Source organism: Papio anubis, chromosome 4 (assembly GCF_008728515.1).
Source record: "Papio anubis isolate 15944 chromosome 4, Panubis1.0, whole genome shotgun sequence".
NCBI lineage: Eukaryota > Metazoa > Chordata > Mammalia > Primates > Cercopithecidae > Papio > Papio anubis.
In genome coordinates, this window is record NC_044979.1 from 40078403 (window position 1) to 40100807 (window position 22405).

General features: G+C 36.4%; 1 long non-coding RNA gene across 1 annotated transcript; it reads left to right on the top strand.

Moving 5' to 3' along the window:
• Positions 1 to 9633: 9633 nt before the first annotated feature.
• On the top strand, positions 9634 to 19422 carry LOC103883199. Its single transcript, XR_645338.3, has 5 exons — positions 9634 to 10329; positions 10427 to 10571; positions 16902 to 17080; positions 18115 to 18229; positions 18715 to 19422. It is a non-coding gene; the product is annotated as an uncharacterized LOC103883199 (long non-coding RNA).
• The last annotated feature ends 2983 nt before the right edge of the window (positions 19423 to 22405 follow it).

The window sequence follows — 22405 nt, forward strand, 5'->3', positions numbered from 1 at the left end:
GACAGAAGAATGTCGGGAACCTGGCAGGCGGAGCGTGCAGTGAGATTGAGATCCGGCCACTACACTCCAGCCCGGGCTAACACGAGTGAAACCCCGTCTCTACTAAAAAATACAAAAAAAAAAAAAAAAAATTTAAAATCTATTTCAAACATTGCCACTTAGTTGCTGTGTAAAAGCCAATGTTTCTCAGCTAATAAAATGTTGATAATTCATAGTGCTAAATACTGGCAACTCTCAACCTCTGCTAAGATATCTGTAAGGAGATGGCTGCACTGCAGTCAAGTATAGACCAAGGTACACAACTGGCACAGCATGGCACAGTGGGTTTGGAGCACAGACGCACAATCCCTTGTGTTATATAATCACAGTTACGTAGCCATAACATGGGAGGGCTCATCACTAGCTCTTGGCCACTATTGCTTGTAAGGCGCATAAATGAAGCACCAAGTGTGAGTGAGCTGCTGCTGAATAAAGCCACTGCCCACCTACCTGTGGTATCTTGAGTGTTCTTTCAGCTGCCTGCCCCTCACCCGCTGACTCCCGTGGAACCTAACATATCATATAGCAGTTCTCTTCTCAGCTGTTCTTCAAAGAGATTAGAGAAAGAATTGGCAGGGTAAGCAAATCCTATGAGTATTAGAAATGTTTCATTTTCCATTGGTGATATATCTGTATTTGTTTCTGATTTCACCACTGAAAGTGTCATGGATTTACACTGGAACCCCACAATATAGTAAGTTATGCTTATCAGAAAGTACTTAGAAAAAGATGTTCTAGATTATTGATGACATCTCTTTTCCATCTTTTGATTATAACTTGATTATTATTCAAATCTCTAGGAGTTATTTGTGTAATCCACTTGGTGGACTTCCAGAGAGGTTAAATGGTTTTATTTAGACATTTTATTTGCCCAAACACTTTCTATTACCTCAGTTAATTATATATATATTTTTAAATACCTAAAACAGGTGGATATATTTTTAAGTGTATATTTTTCAGGTATTTTAAGAATCTGAAAAGACATCCTAAAGCTCTTGTGAAAAAAAACATGTATTTTATTCGCAATAAAATAAAAAGTATTATATTCCTCAAAAACTAAAATCAGAACATCCCTGGAGTTAGTTGTTCAACTTTTCCCACAACAAATGGCACTTAATTGGAGTTAGACGTTATACTTTAGGCCAAAGGAGACAGTGGAAAAGATTTAGGCACTTGTGTTTTGTTTTGTTTTGTTTTAGAATGATAGCATGCTGCCTTAGTTTAGTACACTGAAGAAGAGCTTCATTTACTAGAGTAGTTTCTAAAGACAACATCATTTTATTTCCTAGTGAAATATCTGCACACATTTTTTACCAAGTTACATATGTAAAATATTTTTAAAGGATTTCTGTTGGTAGTTTTAAAAACTGTGTTCAGACCTATTTTGCTTCTTTTGCCAGCAAATGTAACTTTGGGAATTCTAAGCAACTCTGCCAAAAATGGATTTTCAATTTGAGTATTATGTTCAGAATGAGAGTAATGCAAAAGAAACAAAAACTGTCTGAAAAGTAAAATTTTCCTCTACAGACAATGAAAATTACTTTTGAAAAATGCTTTTGAACTATAAATGACAGTTTCATGTTTTTGTTATTGTTTATTTTGCTTTATATGCCTCAATTTTTGTTTGTTTGTTTTGTTTTTTGTCCTGGGATGGAGTCTCGCTTTGTCGCCCAGGCTGGAGTGCAGTGGCATGATTCTGGCTCACTGTAACTTCCACATCATGGGTTTAAGTGATTCTCCTGCCTCAGCCTCCCGAGTAGCTTGGATTACAGGTGCCCGCCATCACGCGGGCATAGTTTTGTATTTTTAGTAGAGACAGGGTTTCACTATGTTGGCCAGGCTGGTCTTAAATTCCTGACCTCAAGTGATCTGCCCACTTCGGCCTCCCAAAGTGCGGGGATTATAGGCATAAGCCACCACGCCCAGCCTATATGCCTCAAAGTTTTAAAACCTATTTTAGTGTCTTAAGATACAAAACAAATAAAAATATTAATATGTATAATCAAGTATTGGTAAATCTCAAATATGCTCTTAAAAATACTTGTTAGTGGAACTTTTTTCCTGCTTTTGCTTTTTAAATGTATATTTGAAGGGGTGTTCTGCCCCTCCACACCTGTGGGCATTTCTCATTAGGTGGAACGAGAGATGAGAAAAGAAATGAGACACAGAGACCAAGTATAGACAAAGAAAAAGTGGACCCAGGGAACCAGCACTCAGCATACAGAGGACCCTCGCTGGCACTGGTCTCTGAGTTTCCTCAGTATTTATTGATCATTATCTTTACCATCTTAGAAAAGGGAAGTGGCAGGATAATAGGATCATGGTAGGGAGAAGGTCAGCAGTAAGACATATGAATAAAGATCTCTGTGACATGAATAAGTTTAGGAAAAGTGCTGTGCCTTGATATGCATATGCAAACTCCATAAACCTTTTTAGTGCATAAAGAGCAACATTGCCACTAGCATGTCCCACCTTTAGCCCTAAGGCAGTTTTCTCCTTTCTCGGTAAATAGAACATACAATAGGATTTTACAGGGAGATGTTCCATTGCCCAGGGATGGGCAGGATACAGATGCTTTTCTCTATCTCAACTGCCAAGAGGCCTTCTTTCCTCTTATACTAGTCCTCCTCAGCACAGACCCTTCATGGGTGTCAGGCTGGGGGACGATTAGGTCTTTCCCTTCCCACGAGGCCATATTTCAGACTATCACATGGGAGAAATCTTGGACAATACCTAGCTTTCCTAGGCAGAGGTCCCTGCGACCTTCCAACCTTCCGCAGTGTATGTGTCCCTGGGTACTTGAGATTAAGAGAATGGTGATGACTTTTAACCAGCAAGTTGCCTTCAGGCACTTGTTTAACAAAGCACACCCTGCACAGCCCCAAATCCGTTAAACCTTGAGTCACCACAGCACATGTCTCTTGCAAGGACAAGGTTGAGGGTAGGGTTACAGATTAACAGCATCTCAAATACAGAACAAAATGGAGTCTCTTATGTCTACTTCTTTCTATATAGACACAGTAACAGTCTGATCTCTCTTTCTTTTCCCTACATATATTTTCCAATGTACAAATTCACAAACTCAGAAACTGATTTGAATTGATATTTTTTAAAAAATCTAAAAGCAATTTTTAATAGTTAATTTAAAAATGTTAACATCTTTTTTAAAACACTATATATATTAATATAAGATTTTCAAATATTTGGGTGGCAGATGTTTGTAGTTATTTTGAGCAACTGAAACACCACAAGTTCTTCTCTAGTTCACAATAAAAATACTTTACACATCAATAATGACTTCATTGGTGAGCTTTCTGGAAATGCGCTGTGGAATTTCAGACTTGCTACCCAGTAGCAATAATGGAAACTGTTAAACCAAAAATCATTAAAAGCATTGGAGGATGCTTAAATATTGAGACTCAGTTTATGTTTAGATGATATAGTCATATACCTAATTGAGTGATCTTTAAATGAGAATCAGTCTCATTTTCAATTTCTCTATTAATCCTTTATATTTAGGAATTGTGTTTGTTAGCTTCAGAGATGTTTTGAGAGTGTGGTCTTTAGCCCTTTAGAGTTTTATTATACCTAAATTGACTTTTTGATGCTTTTTCTCCCATTAATTATTATGCCGCTATAATAGCCACCTGTTCTACCTCAGCTTAATTTCTATCTTGCCAGTAACTATGCCCACATTAAATGGCTTGTAATCTTCCTCTGCTTACTCACTTCCCCAAATAAAAGTTTCTCAACATCTGGCAGTTCAGGTTATTCAGGATTTATCTGGCAGTGGCAGCTCAACAGTCATTGGAAGGCAGAAATCCAGTTGGCAAGCTGGGCCTCTCTTTTTATGGCTTTTGGAGGGGAAGAAAGAGCGGGGGTTAAAACATTTCTGTTTTCAGGTGAAAATGGGAATGGTGATTATTACTTTACCATACATCAGCATCACCTGGAGGACTTGTTAAAAATAAAACACAGATTGTTGGGCCCCAAATCCTGATTATTTGATTAAGTAGATAGGGAGTAAATACCCAAAACTTGCGTTTTAACAAGCTCCCAGGGGGTGCTGATGCTGCTCTAAAGAACTACATGTTAAGAAACCTCACCTTGGCCCTACACTGCAAATCACTGTTGATGCTGCTGAGAGAATGTGAGTCGCTAGACTCTCTGTAACCTGCATGGTCTCAGTGGCGCAAGTCTGTTCTCCCTATACTTAAAAGATAAGTCTGTTCTCCCTATACTTAAAAGATAAGTCTGATAAGTGTATATACTGTTACACTAACCAGTATATACACCCTTGAAAATATGTAATTGGTGGTATCCATCTCATAAATCACTCACCTAGATGTATGGCATATGCACCTGACTGAGAATGACCCTATGGCCTAAGAGGAATGTGTGTTTGGAATTCTGAGCTTAGGAATTTGGAAATGGCCAACACAAGGTTTCATTCTTTATCTGTGAGGAACACCTAAATTCTCAGCCCATCCCATGGAATGCAGGCTATAGAATGGATGACAGCCCTCTTTCTGGGTTACATAGAGGTTGCTAGGGGGAGAGGGCTAAATGAAAATGGTATATAAACTGCATTTCTGTAAGTGGTTGCAGTTCTCCTATCCAGCCTGCCACCACTGGACTGCCCTGTATTTAAGTTCCCTTAATAAACCCTCTATCTTGTTTACTGTCTCCAGGCCTCCTTTTTGGCCTCTTGAACATGATACCATCCTTACTGAAGTCAGTAATAGTCTAGCATGACACCAGCAACCGGATTTTGCTTTGAAGCAAGCACCTTATATCTGAATTTTCAGAAGCTTTCAAAATAACAGTTTTATTCAACTTTCTGATAGGTCATGAAATTGGCCCCAACTTGATAGTTTGGTTTCTAGAGGAATCTGCCAGAAGTCATGATAAACAGAGAATCAGAAATGTTCACTCAGGTTGTTCAAATTTCCCTTTCTTTGGAATCTGGCTTCCCCTGTTTTCTATCAAAACATGCTAATTTTCTTTAATACCTATTTCTTTCCAGAGTTTTAGCTTTCAACTGGGGGTAGCCCCTCAAGAGACATTTGACAAAGTATAAAGACTTTCTGCTTGTCACATCTGGGGAGATGCTTCTATAATCTAGTGGGTAGAGGCCAAGTATGCTGGCTAAACTTGCTGCAATGCACAGAACAGCTCCTCACAACAAATAATTATCCATTCCAAGATGCCCATAATGCCGAGGTTGAAAAATCCTGCTCTAGAGCAGAGATTGGAAAACTATGGCTGTGGGCCAAATACAGCCTCATGAATATTTTTTGTAAGTAAACATTTATTGGAATACAGCCATGATCATTAGTCTACATATTGTCTATGTCTGCTTTTGAGCTACAATGGCGGAGTTGAGAAAGTTGTGAAAAATTCCTCCTATGGGTCACAAGCCTGAAATGTTTGGTGTTTTCTTCTTTATAGACAAAGTTTGTAGACTATAGTGTGGTTGCTAAACCAATAGCATTATTATTATCACTTGGGCATTTGTTAGAAATGCAAATTCCAGAGACCCACCCCAGAGCTACTAACTTGGTAATTTGGGGGGTGGGCCTAGCAAATCTATATATAGATAAGACCGCCATGTAAGTCTGATTTAGGCCGAAGTTTGAGAATACTGCTGTAGAGTATTGTATTCTTATCACACAGACCAGCATATAGACCAGAATACAGTTCATCATGTGATCATTATTCCTTTCCTTTTCTTCAGAGACAGGGTCTCACTCTGTCACCCAGACTAGAGAGCGGTGGTGTGAACCTGCCTCACTGCGGCTTCAATCTCCCAGGCTCAATCAATCCTCCTTCTTCAGCCTTCTATGCAGCTGGGACCACAAGCACATGCCAGCAAGCTTGGCTCATTTTTTGTAGCGATAGAGTCTCACTTTGCTGTCCAGACTGCTCCTGAACTTCTGGGCTCCAATGATCCTCCCACGTCAGCCTCTCAGAGTTCTGGGATTATAGATCACTGTGCCTGGCCAATTGCTTCTTCTATTATAACATAATATGATACACTTAAGTTTTCAATAAACATATATTATTAGTAGATTTTACAATAAAGCAGGACTCAGGTTAACATAGTCCACAATTTCTTATTCCAAATGCAAAAGTCCAACACGTTCTGAATACTTTTTTATAAAATTATTTGGTGGAAAAATACGAAATGGCCTGAGCTGATTTACGGTCTTTATCCCGTTTCATGTGAATATTTAGATGTTTCACTATAACAATAATATTGTGTTTCTTTATGCCCTTCTCTTACAGATACCACCTGAATCTGAGGTCCTGCCACACATGTGATACTGCTTTATAATAGGCTAAAGTACCAACCATCTGTGGAACTTGTAACTATTTTTCTTCCCAGTCTTAATAGAATACAGATTTCTGATTCCCACCTTGAGCCTTATGAATGAAAATCTCTATTTACATGATCTAGGCTGCTGTACTAAGTAGCACTTCACACAATTTGAGACAAACAAGGTCCAGAAAGAAAATAATTTCTAGTGTCAAAAGAAGAGAAGTGAAAATTAAAATATTTGTTGGGTTTTTTTTTTTGGCTTTTTAATGTAGGAATCTGAAATAACCATACATTGTAGTTAGTCAACTATGCTAGTAAATGGAAAATTTGGAGTTTTTAAAGGATTCATCAAAACATAATATCACTTAAGATGAAAACCCACTAACTTTGGCTTAAACCAATGAGAACATTCATGTTGTACTTTATTTAAGTCACAGTTTAGAGGCAGATTACTCTGCATTTGTTGTCAGTAATATCAAGACCCCAGGCTCACTCAATCCTTCCCGTTGACTATCCCCAGCATGATAGCCGATTCTCACCTCCATCTGACCTTAATATGCCTACAGAGGCTTAAACAGTCATGACTTCCTCACATGACAGCAACACCCAGAGTAAGGAGCAAAGTTTGCTACAAAGAGATTTTGGGTGTTTTTTGTTTGTTTGTTTGTTTTTGTTCTTTCTTTTTCTACACCTCTGTGTCATGGAGAAAAACTACTGTCTAGAGGTTCTTAGCAGATGACTCATTGTGTCTTGTTGGCTGAAACCAATACCTATATCCATTTTTTTGAGTAGTTATTGACAAAGTTTGATGAGACGGTCATAATTGGTCTATTAAGAAATTCTTACAATGCTATAGAGAAACTTGAGACTGGGTAATTTCTTTTTAAAAAGATATTTAACTAGCTCATAGTTCTGCAGGCTATACAGGAAGCATGACATTGACATCTGCTTGGCTTCTGGAAGGCCTCAGGGAGATTTTACTCGTGGTGGAAGGTGAAGTAGCAGCAGGCACATCACACAAAGAGTGGAAGAAAAAGTATGTGTGTGTGAGGGGGAGCAGACAGAGGTGCCACACTCTTTTTTTTCTTTTTTGGATTGCAGAAATTTATTAAAATTGGAGACATTGTTTTAATCTTCTTGTGCCATGAGACTCCATCAGGCTGTCTACAAAGACCACTGGGAGGCTGAGGATCACTTGAGCCCAGGAGTTTGAGGATGTAGTAAGCCTCAAAAGGCCACTGCAATCCAGCTTCGGTAAGGCAAGACCCTTTCAAGCAGTAAGCTGCATGCTTGCTTGCTGTGGTCATTAAAAACCCTGAAAGCAAAGACAACATATTAATCATGGCAAAAAAACAAATGGCCACACACTTTTAAACAAGATATCAAGAACCCACTATCATGAGGGCAGCACCAAGCCATGGAGGATCCACCCCCATGACCCAAACACGTCCTACCATGCCCCACCACCAATATTGGGCATTGTATTTCAACATGAGACTTAGAGGGAAGAACATCCAAACTATAGCAACTGGTTTAAGTGATTATTAATTTCTTTTAACTGGGCACATTACTACCTAAATTGAATCAGAGAAGGGCTGCTGGACAGGCAAGACATCAGTAGTGTCTGATACAACCATTAGCACCAATAAATTATTAAAATTAATTTATCTAATGATTATAAATGTGCATTAGGATGCTGTAGTTCAGCAGGTAGCTCACATGAAAACATTTCTGCTAGGTTTCTTTTAGAGATACTTATTAAATGATGAGTCTGGGATATTTCACAGACGTAAAATACTTCCTTATTTCCTTTGAGTCGTGTCTTTATTTTTACTCTGTTCACTTTCTTTCAAACTTGTAAATATTCTCTTTGCTCAGTTCAAAAAACTGTGTTCAGATATGTAACTTATAGGAAAACCAGCTTAAGAAAGTTAGAATATTTTGTATATATTTTATAACATGCACATTTCAGAACTTGCTTAACTATCTCAAAGTTTCATGAGATTGTTTTAAAACACCATTTATTCAAGAATATAAAATATGGAACCAAAAAAGACCCCACATAGCCATATGAAGTCTAAGCAAAATGAACGAATCTGGAGGCATCACATTACCTGATTTCAAACTATACTACAAAGGTATAGTTACCAAAACAACATGGTACTGGTATAAAAAGGGCATATAGACCAATGGAACAGAATAGAGGACCAAGACATAAAGGCCAATACTTAGAGCCAACTGATCTTTGACAAATCAAACAAAAACATAATGTAGGGAGAGGACACTCTATTCAAGGAAAAGTGGGGGGATAATTGGCAAGCCACATGTAGGAGAATAGAACTGGACCCTTATCTCTACCTTATACAAAAATCAACTCAATGTGGATCAAAATCTTAAATCTAAGACCTGAAACCATAACAATTCTAGAACATAATGTCAGTAAAACTCTTCTAGACATTGGCTTAGGCAAAGACTTCATGACTAAGAACCCAAAAGCAAATGCAACAAAAACAAAAATAAATAGTTGGAACCTAATGAAACTAAAAAGCTTCTGCACAACAAAAGAAAAATCAGCAGAATAAACAGACAACCCATAGAGTGGGAGACAATATTCACAAACTATGCATCCGACAATATACTAATATCCAAAATCTACAAGGAACTAAAAAAAATCAGCAACAAAGAAACAAACTCATCAGAAAGTGAGCAAAGAACATGAATAGACAATGATCAAATGAAGATATATAAATGGCCAATAAACTTATGAAAAAAAATGCTCAGCATCACGAATTATCAGGCAAATGCAAATTAAAACCACAAAAAGATGCCACCTTATGCCTGCAAGAATGGCCATAATTAAAACATCAAAAAATAACAGATGTTGACATTTATGTCATGAAAAGGGAACACTTTCACACTGCTGGTGGAAAGGTAAACTAGTATAACGACTGTGAAAAACAGTATGGAGATTCCTTCAATAACAAAAATAATTATCGTTTGATCTAACACTCCCACTACTGGGTATATACCCAGAGGAACGGAAGTCATTACATGAAAAACACACTTGCACACACATGTTTATAGCAGCACAATTTGCAATTGCAAAAATAAGGAACAGCCTGAATGCCCATCAACCAACAAGTGGATAAAGAAAATGTGGTATGTATACACCATGGAATAGTTATAGAAAGGAATGAAATAATGGCATTTGCAGCAACCTGGATGGAGTTGGAGACCATTATTCTAAGTGAAATAACACAGTAATGGAAAACCAAGTATTATATTCTTTCACTTTTAAATAGGACCTAAGCTATGAGGACACAAAGGCATAAGAGCAATATAATGGACTTCAGGACTGGGGGGAAGTAGAGAGAGGAATGAGGCATAAAAGACTACATATTGGGTACAGTGTACACTGCTCTAGTGATGAGTACACGAAAATCTCAGAAATTACCACTAAATAACTTATCCACGTAATAATAAACTACCTGTTCTCCCAAAACTATTGAAATAATTTTTTTTTAGTATTAAATAGTTTTATTCTTGAAGACAAGTGGTTCTTGACGTTGGCTTCTCCACACTCTTTAATAATAATTTAACCTTATAATAAAGAAATTGAATAAGTGATATGGTCAAATAACCCAAATAGAAATTCTAAAATTATGTCAAATAATTTAACTTCACATTAAAGCTTATTTGTCTTGAAATGATACTTATGACCAATTGCTAAGAACTCAAGGCTTAATTTTTTTTTCCTAACTTGAGGATGAGTTATAATAAATGGCACAGGCTTTGTTCTTTTATGACCAGGGTGACATATTTGTGACACAGATGACCTTCAATAATGATGTAATAAAGACGGTCTGCAATGAACTAGAAAATGGCCTTTCCTCTCCACAAGAGCTGCTTAGAGACACTTCTGATTTCAATCAAGCACAATTTTTAAAAATTTATTAAAATATAAAATGGTGAGAGTTACATTTAAGAAAAGCATTTTTTAATCCATTTCTTTTTTAAAAAGCAGTTATTGTAACCAAGAAACAATTTGCTCTTTCCTCTTTGCAGCACCAAATTTATAATTTAGTTACCCAAGGGACTCGTTTACGGGTTATAAGAGATTTTACAGGTTATGAGTGATTTGACACTGTGCCTGGACTATGTTATCATCAATTCTAGGTCGTATTTGTGAGTGTTCCTACTCTATAAATCGGTAAGCGTTAGAATTCTGTGTACAGTTTTTTTAGAAGTTGATAATCATCTTTATATCTTTAACTTGTTTTAATTTTTTTTTCAAGTTTTATAAGCTTGAAAAAATGGTAAAGTGCTAATATGCCAATTGCTAATTATGAACTTGGAAAGAATCTTGAAATGACTATTTTAATACTTTATTTATAGGATTTCCCATTCCCTTGTTCCCTAACAACAAGAATTAATGAGGATGAACAAGTAATCAAACATTATCTGTGTTAAAGTGTGAAGCGAAACATAGTTTCTCCTGCCATAAATCTTCCTGTCCATATGGTAAAGGTATAATATTGGCAATGAAGCCTACAAGTCCATCTGGACAGATCCTAGTTTTCCTGAATAAGGCAAAGCTTTCTAAATCAAGCCATCTGTTTGTATGCCTTAAAAGAATCTGTAAATAAAATAATGCAATATTTACATGTGAAAAGAGAAATCAATTAGCTTGACATTGATTAGCACAGCATAGAGCCAATTATGATCACATATTGATAATAGTCAAATGCACTACGTTTGCTGCCTTGGACCAATGAACATTACCTATGCCTATAAAGAATAGCTAATGTGCATGTTAATCATCAAGAGCCAAAGTTCGTAAAACTAGAAAAGACTCCCAATTTTTAGAAGTCACTCCAGCTATTCTTTCTTGTTGCCCATTGGAAAACCTCCACTTACTGCTTTTATCACCGCATTTAGTAGAAATCTTTAAGAAAAAAATTAACAGGCTACATCTTAATCAAGAAAATATAAGGAATGGGTACATTTTCATCAAGAAAATATAAGGAATGGTTAAAATGGTTCACTCTGGGGAAAGACATAGAAATATGTATTTTAAAAAGTCGTTAATATTTGCCTATTATAAAGCAGCTTTAATATATTGTTGTAGTAAGCAGAATTCTAAAGCAGCTCTCAAAGCTACTTTTGCTTCTGGGCATTAATCTTGTAATTATATGACTTTTTACTGTATTGTAATTTATATGACTTTTTATGATAAAAAGTGTTTTTTGCCCATATAATTCAGCTTACTTACCAGTTGCTTTTAAAACAAGGATATAATCTGGATGGGCCCAATTTAATCCCACAAACGTCTTAAAAGCAGAGAGTTTCCTTCAGCTAGTAGAAGAATAGAAAATCAGAGAGGTATACTCAGGCCTGAAAGAAAGTAAACGTGCAGATTTTGAACTGCTGATGGGTGCCACATGGCAAGAAAGTGTGGAAAGAATCTAGGAGAAGGGAGAAGTACCTGGTCAAGAGCTGTCATGAGAACGTGGGTCTCTGTCATCTAATTGCAGGATTTCACGTTCATCACAACCAGTGAATTTCAAGGAAAAGAACCCCAGGAATCTCATTAACACTTCAGACCTGACCAGCACCTCAATTTCACCTGGTGAAACTTGATCATGCCAAGTGTGAATTTCTAACCTACAGAAACTATAAGATAATACATTTGTGTTGTTTCAGGTTGATAAGCTTTGGTATTGTGTTGTATAGTAATAGAGAACTAATATAATTGTTTGTGTGGCAGTTTCCCATGTCTTATCCCTGAACTTGTCTGGTAAGTTAGAAAGGGATGATGTGGGCCATGAGGGAACGATTAGCCCTTCAAGATTTAGTACAAAAGCAAACTTCTCCCTGTGCTGGATATCATATGTGGCTTAATATTAGAAAAAATCAATAAAGATGAGACATTCTCAAATGATAGTGTCACAGAGACAATGAGGGCTCGCTGCCCAATGTGCTAGAAGCCAGTACTATGACACCAGCTTCTTTTTTTTTTTTTAGGGAAAAATAAAAGCTTCAGAATGCAAGGCGAGTCACAAAGAGGCAGGAGTGTCAAGCTAAACCTGTCTTCCTGCACTGTCTTTAAGGCAGTATTTTATTAGAAAAGTTTTAACAGGTGGATACTGGCATTAGCGCGTGATTGGTGGAATGTTTGGAAGTCCTTGGGGCATGCACAGGCATGCAAACATGGGTCACATGTGCAAATTTAAGGGGGAGTTGACATGAAACATTCAGTGGAATTCAGGCTGTGACATCAGCAAACTCATTTTGCACAAACTCCAGTGGAACATCCTGGTTTCAACTGATGTCAGTCCTTTTTTCTTGATCTTACAAGGGAAGGGAATTTCAGCATCTCAGAAAATTGTTGTTGTTTTTTCTTGTCTGTTATCCTGCCAACTGAAGACTTTTTGTTAGTTATTGGTTTCTCATTCTTTGATGCACAGCTTGAGTTTCCATTTTTCAGTGAATTGTTTGTTTTTAAAAATGTACTATCCTGTAAGCCTAAGAATTTAGTAATTGGTTTTCTTAACTCTTTGGGGCATAGTTTCAATAGCTTGACTTTATTTTTCTGATTGAGGCAGATAAACATATTGAGTAGATAAAGGTTTTCAATGTGTTATGATTTACATGACATCTTGAAAAATGTCTTAACTTTAAATTATTAGAATCCAAGGGATTCTATAGAATCAGATGGCACCTATTGGATCAGATGCCACATTTTATTTCCTGCTAGAAACAGTTCTGTTATATAATTGTCATATTAAAAAAAAAAAAAAACTTTGTTCTTCTTTTAGTACTAATACAGTTAGCACTGAAGCATATGAATGCTAAATCCTCTGAAAGTGGCTTGACTTGATTCAGACTACATTTTCTCTGTTGTTTAGAAATTGGAAGCAGGTACCTAGCTTTAGAACTAGCTGATTGTTCCGAAGTGGAACTGTGATATCACTAGATATATTTACATATATAATATATTGATGCAATGCTGTAAATTAAATTAGTCTGTATTTAGTTATTTGCATAATAACTATTGTACAACATGGTAATTTGGCATAAATAGTATTTCACATTCTTTGTTAAAGTTCTACACAAATGTGATTTTTTCTTAACTTTTGAATTTTCTAATATGTGTATATAAAATCAATTGATGTGATAAATTTCTGCAAACTATATGCATTTAATCATAATAATTATCCTAATCTAAATACTACTTTTCAAAGACACTTGGACACTTACAGTTGCTCTAGATTGGATTCCTTAATTCATAAGGTTCTCACAAATCCAGACTTCCTTGTCTCATTCCCGGATGAGTTCACTTTTTCTGGTTTCATGTTTTCCCACAGGCCTCTCCAATTCTTTTTGCAATTTGTGGAAATGCTTCCAATTCTTTTTGTAATTTGTGGAAATGCTTCCTTTTCAGGATTAGGACTTAGAGTAGGATTTTGAGGTCTTTAAGAACTAGAAACTCTAAGAGATAACATTGCTGAAGTACCCTCTGATTTTTGTGATGAAATGTGAAAGGCAGAGGAAGAGACGCAGGAAGGGTCTTTGCTAAGATAATGGGACTGGGAAGAGAGTTTTGTTTACTTGTTTGTTTTTTGAAAAAGAAAAAGGGACCTGTTTCTTCTTATCATCCTCCCCAGGTGAATATGAGAGCTGGGAATAAGGGCAAACTAGGCTTATTTAAAAGGCCCCTATACCCAAGTAAATTGTAACTACCTGTTTCTATTACCTAAACTTTATAAAGACAGAAAACCTTGAACATGATAGTTAAGAGAAAACATCTCTAAAAAGGTGAACATATGGGAGAATTTGACATCTAAACAAATGTATAACATCAGAATATTTAATATCCGACCAGATCTGTTGCCCTTTTGATAAAAGGCCTGAAAGCCACCAGAGTATTGAATTGGAGAAAGTGAATTTGATTAAAGTTGAAAAGAGAGCAAAACAGGAATGGCAGTGACTCAGAACAAGTTTCCTCACTCTGAGCAATTTGGCTAATTGTTGCATTATTTATCTTAACTTGAGTGAAAGTAAGGTTGAGTACCAAGGGTAAATAAAAGTCATATGTTTATAGATCTGTACACCTGTGCAGCTTAGAGGAGGCTACAGTTTACAACGAACCCACCTTTCACTGAGAACTTACCTTTAAACCAAGTTGATATAGTAGGACACAGCCAACTTCTCCTCCCTATGGTCTTTGCAAATGTCCTTGGATATATGTAAGACCTACATTTTGAAAGAAAACCAAAACATTTTGATTCAAGGAGAATCCCTATTAAAGATTGGGAATATAACTGTTGGACATCTTCTTTGGCAGTGTGCCTGCTGATTAGGTCTTGCGCCAAGACGTGTAGGAGAAAGGCACTGGAAAATCATGGTATGGTGTAGATGGGGGAAAAAAGCAGAATGGTTATCCCAAGGTTCAGCATATCAAGGAGGTTTGATCTCTTTATGAAAAATTTGGACTCTTGAAGAAGTTGGCTGGGTTAGTGCTGCCTTGTGGGTAGGGGATCTCAATACCAACATGCTCTGGGGTTATACTCTATTTGTTAGAGCTGAAAAAAATGTGAAAATATTGACTTGTAGCTGGAACACCCTCAAGACAGTCTGTAAAATGGAAGTACTTATAGAGCACTTCAAAGCATTCAAGCAAGAGCTACAGGAAAGAACAAGCTCACAGAAAAGGCACCAAGGGTCAGCTGGGTCAGTCATAGAGGCAGTAACAACTGAGAAAGAGATTTAAGAACCAGTTAAGTATAGTGCCACAAGTCCCTTTTCTCACCACACTTCCTGTTACTTTTTCACTGTAACACAGAAAAGGAAGTAGGATTTCAATAGAGTAAAGCAGGTATCTGAGAATCAGAATCACGTCCCACTTCTGTCTCTGATCAGTCAGGATATCAACTTAAGACTTCTAGAAAGGTCAAAAGTGGACAGAATGTAATGAGTTTGAGCTTGCAATATTAACTGAATGGATCAAACAATGGTGAATATTTGAGTTATCTGACTATTTAATATGGTATAATTTAAGGTGATGAGAGAAAATATAATTTTATATTAAAATCCTACTGAAGAATGTCTAATTAAAAACCAAATCAAAACAAAACAACTAAAACCCCAAAAAGTGTCACTTCAAACTCATAAGCTCATTTGTCAAAGACTTCTAGGCATAAGTATCCAACTTGAGAAACAGTCTAGACGTCAAATTACCAAAGGTTAATTTGTATTTATTCCACTACTGCAGGAACACACCCAATGCCCTCAACTAAACAGAAAATTTAATTTCATAGATTTTCCTTTTTTTCTAGAATTCTGTTTATTTGACATTTGAGGAAATGATAAATATAGAAAAAAAAAGATTATTTATTCCAGAGATTCATTTACAGTAAAGTTGAAGCCATTTGATTATAGTTGATATATAAAATCTATTTTAAAACATTTAAAAATTATTAAAGTAATATTAGTACCTAGACCAATTGCTTTATTTATTTAAAAGGAGTATTTTGGAGGTAAGTCTAACAATTGCATTAAGTCAAAAGTACATATTAAGAAGCATAAACATGTAATTATTAATTCAACAATTATATTATCTCTTTAATAATTTGATCTGTATTCTCTTACTATATGTTATTTTTATATCTTAGCTATTTTTGCACTTTAATTCAGAAGCTCCACTTTGGTATAAAATGCTATAATCATAAATTGTAAATCTTGATATGGACCCTTGGAGCAGCTGATTCCAAATTTTCCTCATGTAGTTTTAGTACATTGCTAATTCTAACAAAAGGTGATGACTTGAATGACTGTTGAGTATTTGCAGAGCATGGGAGCACCAAAACAACCATGTTTCAGTGATTTAGATTTTATTTTTAATTGACAAATTTCGGAGAATAGCCTCTATAAAAATAACTCACTGGGTTTTATTCTTATTTATTTATATTTTTGAAACAGGATCTTGCTCTCTTGCCCAGGTTGATGTGTATTGACACAATCATACCCCACTGTAACCTCTAAATCCTGGGCTCAATCGATCTTCTGACTCCAGCCTCCCTCCAGAGTAGCTAGGACTACACACACATGCCATCAATCTCAGCTTATTCTTTTGTTTATTCTTTTTTTGGAAAGATGGAGTCTCACTTCATTGCCCAGTTGCTCTTGGACTCCTGACTTCAAAGGATCCTCCTTCCTAGGGCTCTCAAAGTGCTGAGATAATAGGTATGAGCCACCCAGCCTGGCTGTACTTCATTTTAAAATACAATGATTTTCAAGTAAAAACAAACAAACAAACAAACCAACAAAAACACCAAATAATAGAACATTAATCAAAGGAAAGTGAGATTTCATGTTCTTGTTGAAACAAATCATATGTGTCCTCCTATCTAGTCACTGACTTTTTCAATTTATGAAATGAAGAAAAACTATTAATGATTTATAATAAGTTAAAGGCGAAAGTCGGAATCTTTAAAAAGTGTTTCAAATACTTTGGTGGGCAAATTTCTGCTCTTTTCAGATTATACAGTGATGAGATACACATATACTCGATATAGTACTGACATCATAAAATAAATAAAACCTGACAACAAACATCTTTTCCGGAAAGTGGTGAAGTGTTGGTGAACAGTACATTTTTGAAGACGATTACAATGAAAACTAACATTGACAATTTAGAGGAAACATCTCCCAACACAGGTGAGTTTTAATAACTGTACCATAGATTCAAAAATATGTAAAATTTTTACATGATGTGCTTAAATGTAACATCAATATAGTATCAATTTATTATAGCTTGTAACTTAACATTAATTTAATAAAAACTGATTGTATATATACATATGTGTTGTTACTGTGGTATAGTGAGAAGGGTGGGCAGAGGAGCAGAGTTTAAAGTTGACTGTTTAAATAAAATTATGAATATGAACTAGTCACAGATCTAATCTGTGTATCTGGTTCTTAATCTGCAAAGTAGAAGGGATAATGAAAATCATCCAGGTTTGTTGGGAGGATTAAATTAAATGGCATAATAGATATAATAAAAATTAACAGTCCTTGAAATATAGAAAGACATCAATAAATTTCTTTATGTCAGAATCCTACTATATGCACATTGTAAATACTCTTAGTTTTATTAGACGCCAATTTTATTAAAGATCAATAATTATTAATATATGCAGTATTTTCTAAAATATACAAACACCAAACCTATTCTTTGTAATGCCAGAACACAAGTTATTCTTCAGGTGAGTTTGGGGTTTGAGGTTGAATACCTAGATCAGACAATACCACCAACAAAATCCCTCTAGCATTTGCTCTGATCAAAAAGAGCTTAAATTAGGGAAATTTATGCAAACATCAATTTACTTCTTTCACAATCAGTGCTGCAGCATACTTCTGAACTGCAGAAAATGATAACTTTTTCTACTTCCACTTGTGTGACATGAAAGGGCATAGCATGAGGCAATTTTCCCACCTGAAGGATGGCCTAATTCACACTAAGAAATAAGATTATAGGGGAACACTGTAATACACACACACACACACACACACACACACACACACACATCCAATAATGAAGGACATTGATGTTGTCTGTTTGCCAGTTATTCACCATTATGCCTGTGGCCTATAAAAATTGCATGACTCATTTCAAAGTGAAGGTCATTGTACTGTATCTCTTAAATTATTCTGACACAAAATAATTTTTCTAAACATAATTCTCTGAATAGGTTTTGATCTTCTGTGGAGTCAGCACTTTTGACTATAGATGATTCATATGAAGTATATGACAAGACCCCTGCCCTCAAGGGAAACAGCTCAAAATACCCAACTAGAAATTGATATGTAAGTTAATTTAATCAAGTTGATTAGGTGATCAATGTTCTAGGCCATCAGAAAATAAATAAATAAATAAATATTAGTGTTGATTCCAATAGCCTCAGAAAGCCCTCCTGGAAGAAGGCTGATTAGAGTTGGATCTTGAACAATAGATACGATTTCTACTAAGGAGGACTAAGAAGGTCATTTGAAGAAGAAAGTATAACTACAGTAAGAGACCACTACATTAAAAGCGAGTTTTGAGGTTTGCAATAGAAAGACACAGAAAGTAATTTTGGGAAAACCCAGCTCATATCATAGTGGTGAAGGTTCTAGTAAGAGTATCATGATCTTAAAAAAGTGGCTAATGGAGTGGAAAGAAACTTGGTCAGAAGAACATGGTTCTGACTGTCATGGAACAGTTGGGGGATGAGGGTAAACTGTTAACCTCTCAGGTTTAGCTTTCTCTTCTACAACATGCTTTCTCTTCTACAACATGCTTTCTCTTCTAGGTGCTTTGACCGTTGTTCTCAAATACCTGACCAGAGAACAGCTGCATAAGAATCACCTGTAAAACAGGGCTTTCTGATGTCTCTTCCGAGATCCTGATTCTTAAAGATCACAAGATATTTATTTTACCCAGGAGATTCTGACAAGAAGTTCAGATTTGGACATGCTGGTGCTGGTGGCTTAAGTATTCCAAAGTTACTTGACCCTTGTTCTGGCTCATTTCAGGAAAAATAAGGAAAATTTCTTCCTTTGCTGAAGTATGCAGCATCAGTTATGGTGTTTGCATGGTGCATTGAATTTATCTGAAATCAGTAGTTTGTTTCTCCACTGCACCTGCTAATTATGGTTCTTGATTTAATCACTGGACATAGCATATATTGATAGAGCAACTCAGTAAAAAGATCCCTAACTTGATGAAATTTCAGCATAGTTATCTCTGCATGGGAGAATGACGAACATCAGCCCTAGAAAAATCTGAGAAAATTTCCTCATCAAGCATCATGATTTCTGCTTGCATCTCCTACGAACACAGGTTTTTCCTCTGGCCTACCACTGAATTCTTTTTCAAATTCTGTTCCTTGAAAGAAAAATGAGGAAATATAACTGAAACTTTCTGGGGATATACCAGTGTGCAGTGCATTAGGGCTGCCAGTAAAAGAAACACTTGTTGGAATACTCTGGACTGTAATAAAATTGAGTCTGAAAAATAAGCAGCTGCTTATAAATCAGAGGGTAGAAAACTGACCAGTGAGCCAAGCCTGGCCCACTGCCTGTTATTCTAAATACACTTTTTCTTTTTTTTCTGAAACACAGACACATCAATTTGTTTACATAGTGTCTATGAAAGCTCTTCTATTATAACAGCAGAGTTTAGTTGTTGCAGTAGACCATGTGGTCCACAAAGCCTCAAATGTTTACTATCCGTCCCTTTACAGAAAATGTTTGCCGATCTTTACTATAAACATTCTTTTGCCCCTGACATATTTTCGCTTCACAGGAAGTCTATGGATAACACATGCCTGTAGTTGCTATCAAAACTCTTTATCTTATCTTATTGTGGTAGCAAATAGAGTAAGACAAAAGTGAAGATGAGAAAGAATGTCATTGGTAAAAATTACAAATCATAATCATGAACTAAATGGATTTTTTGATGAACAAAGTCACAAGAAAAGAAATGAATGAGCCACAGTGAAAACTCAGCATTCTTAGAAACTTGTGACTATAAACATTATAAAAAATAAGCAATTAATTGTAACTTCTTTACAAGTATCCGAAATCTTGAAATATCTCTCTCACAATGGTCTCAAAAAACAAGCAAAGATGTAAACATCCCTAGACTCTAGTAGACTGTTTATAGCAGAATGCCAAATAATCTGGAAGGCTACATGACATGCTAAATCAATACCAATGTGTGTTTTGTTTTTGTTTGTTGCTTGTTTTCATCACCCAGTAGAATACAGATGATGCTTTATTGGGTAAAGCCAACATCATCCTGCACACTTTCTGGTGAGATTTGCTGCTGGTTTTGTGAGAGTTGTTTTGAGAGAAAGCCTTGTCAACATTTTATCAAACAGTTTTATTAATCTGTACATTTCAGAATATATTTGTGCAATTCCTGGAAATGCTGAGTTTCACTGTTCCTTAGTTTCAGCAAATATAAGGTACCTCTTCCTGATGTAGTTTCCTAACAATCTCCAGGCACACGTAGCCTTCAAAATCAATCCCACTTCATTCATTTTTCATTATATCTTACCAACAAGAAGCACAGTGTCCCACCTGCGTTAACATTTCAGGTTATGATGTAAAATGTGCTGCGACAATCAAACGACTGAATTTAAACTAACCACTAGATGAGAGAGTAATTCTTCCACATGCAGAGTAGTTTCACTTGATGGCACTGGTTTTATACGGGGTGAGTTCACAATTCTGCTCAGGCAACTAAGCACAATCCGAAAACTATTGGGTAAAGGGATGCCATAGGAAACAGAATTGACTGTGCCAAATAATAGGCAAACTAGAATATTTAAATAAATAAGTTAATGGAAATGAAATTATAGAAAGTTTTTTCCTTCAACATTGTATAATTTTGGTTGATCTCAATAAAGACCCCAACTTTCCCTTCTTACAGAGCCTGTTGAAGCCCAAATCTGCTTAGGTTTACAGCTGTTTACCCCAGACTAGGTGCCTTGTTCCTAGGCAGCTGCTACCTATTAGAAGCTTCAGCCTGCAGTAAGGCCCAAGCAAGGTGCATGGGGATTGACCTCCCCTTCATCAGAAATGATTGAAAACTTTTACACGATCCAAAGAACTGCTTCCATTGTGTGTGTGTGTGTGTGTGTTTTGTTTTTTGTTTTTTTTTTTTTTGAAACAGAGTTTCGCTCAGTCGCCCAGACTGGAGTGCAGTGGCGTGATCTCGGCTCACTGCAAGCTGTCCCTCCCGGGTTCACGCCATTCTCCTGCCTCAACCTTCCGAGGAGCTGGGCCTACAGGTGTCTGCCACCACGCTCAGCTAATTTTTTTGTGTTTTTAATAGAGACGGGATTTCACCGTGTTAGCCAGGATGGTCTCGATCTCCTGACCTCATGATCCGCCCACCTCGGCCTCCCAAAGTGCTGGGATTACAGGCGTGAGCCACTATGCCCGGCCGCTTCCCTTTCTTAATACTGTTGTATATGAGAATTTTGTTGCTGGCTTCTGATGACCCTTTTCTCCTGTGTGATACCTCCCCGCTTTGAGCCAGCACTGTGTGCCTTGCTCTCTGCTCTATTGATTGCACCTTTGGTAGTGCCGTTTTTCACCTAACCTATGACCTACTACTCCCTGTCCAATCTTTCCTGTCAGTGGAGGCTTTGTAGAAAAATAAAGGAGCTCCAAATTGCTTAGTTATTAAGGATTGGGAAGAAAGTTAAAGCAGCTGTCCTGTAATCCATTCACTTCTTGGTTAAGGAGAGAAGCATATAGGAAGAAAAAAAGGTGACCTGAAGTAATCTCCAAGTCAGTTGAATCCCCAAGCAAAGAAGCTAATGACATCTTTCAGGAAAAAGTGATGATATCTGTGAAATACACTTATCAAGGTGTCCCTGGTTCAGTATTACCTAGAGTCAACAGAACCTAAAATTTGTGAGACATGGCTCCCTAGAGAATGTCATGTAGGTTACACTACTCTCTAAAGATATACAATGGAGATTTTTCATAATTTAAATGCTCTCCATGGCATGAGGTGCTTTTGGAAATCTCTCCTATGGACACTTTTCTGGAGAAAATGGAGGATCTTGGGAGAAGCCTTTGACATCCCTTTAATTCACCTGAACCTGTGATTGCCTTAGCCTTGATATTTATTTAGTAATGCTTGATACTGGTATGATCTTTGAGTTGTTGGATTTGATAATTCAATACTATGCACTAGCACAGGATTCTGCCCCTTTTTTGAAACTACCTGGATTTTCTAGAAGAATCCTTGTCTTTCCAATTACTACCTGTGGGAGTTTGAGTGCATCACCTAATCCTAATCTTTCAGTCATATAATTCCCCATGCTTAAAATAGTGATGATGAGTAGTTTCTATTTTGAATTAATTGTTATAAACTTAAAAACAATGATTGAGTCAACATATTATTATTAATATTCAATTCAAAATGTTCTGCCTAGTACCATTTAACATGAATTATTTATCCAGTATCTGCCAGACTCTGTT